This window comes from Mus musculus, chromosome 18 (assembly GCF_000001635.26).
Source record: "Mus musculus strain C57BL/6J chromosome 18, GRCm38.p6 C57BL/6J".
In the NCBI taxonomy this organism is placed as follows: domain Eukaryota; kingdom Metazoa; phylum Chordata; class Mammalia; order Rodentia; family Muridae; genus Mus; species Mus musculus.
In genome coordinates, this window is record NC_000084.6 from 15,830,129 (window position 1) to 15,833,598 (window position 3,470).

The 3,470-nt window shown below is 38.1% G+C and overlaps 1 pseudogene; it reads left to right on the plus strand.

The window, feature by feature from the left end:
* On the plus strand, positions 2,646-3,242 carry Gm10036 (predicted gene 10036; annotated as a pseudogene).

The window sequence follows — 3,470 nt, forward strand, 5'->3', positions numbered from 1 at the left end:
CTTGTCTAATAACCCATGTCATCAATAGAATGCCACCAACTGTTGACCAAGTGACAGAATACATGAGTCTATGATGGACATATCTTATTTTAACCACCTCACTAAACACTGTACAAGCTGTTAGTACAGACATAGTGGAGAGCTGAGAGACTGTCAGCACTGTGAGAGTTCTAGTTCATGGTAGTCCACATTTCTTTTTGTGACATTTTGAGCCATTCTAGCTCATCAGTAAGGGGATCTTGTGGTGTCTTGAAATCGAAGATCCCTGATACCCAGTGAGTTGCCAGTTAGCCATGTGACTTTGTTCAGTGGCTTTTTTGTTGAAGTATTAATCAAAATTATCTTTTAATCTAGATGTTTTTTCTTTAATAGTGTTGACGTTTTCACATGTATTATTTTTATCTTAATTTTTATAAATAGAAAAGGTTTTAATCTCAGTAAATTCTAATGTAACAGACTTATCCTTTAAGTTAGTGCCTCCACTGTGTGTGTGTGTGTTACCACCTTACTTTATGAAATATTCTGCTTGTTTTTCTGTAGAAGTTTTAAGATTTAACCTTTAGCATGAAGACCTATCTGGAAGCTTTTGCCACAACCACAGTAAAATAGCAGATATAATCATAACAATAGCAAGAGCCCTCAGTTGTGAGATGGGTAATTTATATTCTAGAATTTTATTCTTCCAAATAACACCAGAAAATAGGTGTTATATCTATATTTTAAAGACAAGGAAATTGAATCTCAGAGTGGTTCAGAATCTGCTGCCCTCCTGCTGAAAGGAATGAAAGGAAGATGTGGCTTCAAATATCTGGTATTTATGAGTTCATTGCGTTTTCTTGTAGCGCATCTATTGGGGTGCTGTCTGCAACTGGACACCCCATAAAATGTTACGTATATGCTCTAATTATAAAAACCCAATCAGCTGAATAAAAAGAATGTAACAATTGGGGGAACATTGAAAGTGTACATCAATAGTAGATAAATTAAAAAGAGAGGAGATTAATGCATGAGAACCCAGAAAAAAAGAAAATAAATTTCAAGGGCTAGTAATGGAGGGCACAAATGGCACCATTAAAGTCCCACTGCAATTTGAAGGCATTGTGGGAAAGATAATGCAGGGAGAACTGAGGACTGTAATGATTATAAATAATTCTGAGTATTTTTATTTCACAGGTTTGATTCACACTCAAGGGATGTATTTCCTTGTTATTACTTTCTCTCCACACAGACAATCTCTCTCCCAGAGGAAGAATGCTTCAAGTTTTTGTTATATCAGCTTTGGTCAATATGACTAAACAAAAGGTCAACATTTAACACACTGGCAAAATTAGAAGACTGACTTCTGGCCAGTGATTTTTTTCTTTGCTTTGAGATGGTGTCTTACTATGTAGCCCTGGCTTGCGTGGCATTAGTAATGTAGACCAAGCTGGCCTTGAACTCACAGAGTGCTACCTTCCTCTGAATCCTGAGTGCTGTGCTTACAGCTGCGAAATTACCTCTTCCAGTCAAATAACTTTTAAAGGAATACTTCTATTTAAGTATCTATGAAATAAATTTGAAATTAAAATATACATGAAAGATAATTAATAACTCTGAATTCTAATGCTTTGCATGTGGCATCCCCATTGAAAAAGAGTAGAAAAATCATTTCTAAAGAGATGATTCATGACACACTATTGAATCATAATAAAGACTCAACAGGAGCAATGATTTATTATTTTATCTATTAATGCTATCATCATTATTATTATTATTATTATTATTAACTCTATTTGCTATGCTAGGGTTCAAACCCAAAGTCTTTTGTATGTTATTCAAACATGCAACCACTGAGCTGTATCTCACACACACACACACACATTTATTATTTATTGATACATTTAATGTTTTCTCAACTAAGGAGATAAATATTAATATTGCTATAAAATAGTGATTTTTAAAAATTAGTTATTTTTTTATAAACATTGCAGTCCCATAGTTATTTGCTACATCTGTCAGTGCAGTTTAACCTTTAAAAATTCTTATGGAGACTCTAACAAACTTTTGGAGCAGAATTAAAGTTAATTCAACCTGGCTTTTGAATCATTTACTGATGATCCTACAGAGAGAATGTGGAAAGAGTTGAAATAACTGGCATGTTATAAAATATTATAAAGATCATTAAGAATGCTGCTACTACCCAGTGTGTTTATAGACTACCACCCCATACCAAGTGGATTTAATTGATGGAAACTTTTTGAGACTTAAATTTGACATGAGACAGGAATGTGTATTTGTGGAGTGGGACAGATTTTCATGGGCTGTGCCACAAGAGACACATGCATTTCTTTCCTGTGAGCTTGTTCCTCCTCCTCTGTCTCCATCTTAATCACTAACCTGGCCATAATCTCAAGAGAATCCTTGTCACTCACATCAGCTGTCTGCATGCGCATGACAGCTGTTTCCGTGGGAGGGGCCAAGCGGTAGAAAGGAACTCGGAGGCTGGATTGCTCTGTTCACAGGATGAGGAGCTGTTTCCTGGAAAACCTGAGCAAGAATCTAGGATGGGGTAACATGGGCATGGATATTTAAGATAGAGGTATCTATTGTGTGAGATAAATATTCTTAATAAATAAAGCAAGAGAATGCAAAGAAGGAAAAATGAGCTCTCTTCCTGTTCTCCACCATGGCGCAAGATCAAGGGGAAAAGGAGAACCCCATGCGGGAACTGCGCATCCGCAAGCTCTGCCTCAATATCTGCGTCGGGGAGAGCGGAGACAGACTGACCCGGGCAGCCAAGGTGTTGGAGCAGCTCACAGGCCAGACCCCGGTGTTCTCCAAAGCTAGATACACTGTCAGGTCCTTTGGCATCTGGAGAAATGAGAAGATTGCTGTTCACTGCACAGTCCGAGGAGCCAAGGCAGAGGAAATTCTGGAGAAAGGCCTGAAGGTGCGGGAGTATGAGTTGCGGAAAAATAACTTCTCGGATACTGGAAACTTTGGTTTTGGAATTCAAGAACACATTGACCCGGGCATCAAATACGACCCAAGCATTGGGATCTACGGCCTGGACTTCTATGTGGTGCTGGGTAGGCCAGGGTTCAGCATCGCAGACAAGAAGCGCAGAACAGGCTGCATTGGGGCCAAACACAGAATCAGCAAGGAGGAGGCCATGCGCTGGTTCCAGCAGAAGTATGATGGAATCATCCTTCCTGGAAAATAAACTTGATCCAAAAAGCCAATAAAATTTTCTCAGAAATGCAAAAAAAAAGAAGGAAAAATGCTATCCAATGTTATGAATTTCATACCGTTAGGTCATGTACTTATTTGGCCAGGTCCTTTTCTTTTCAGGAGTCTGTTCTGTTCATGGTCCCAGAGTGCATGCTCCTAGTTATGTGACAAATGCATACATGGCTCATATACAATGGAGGTGATTTCCTTTGTAAAGCAGGAAATAGCTATTCACTTAGACATTTCCTTTTTTATAACAT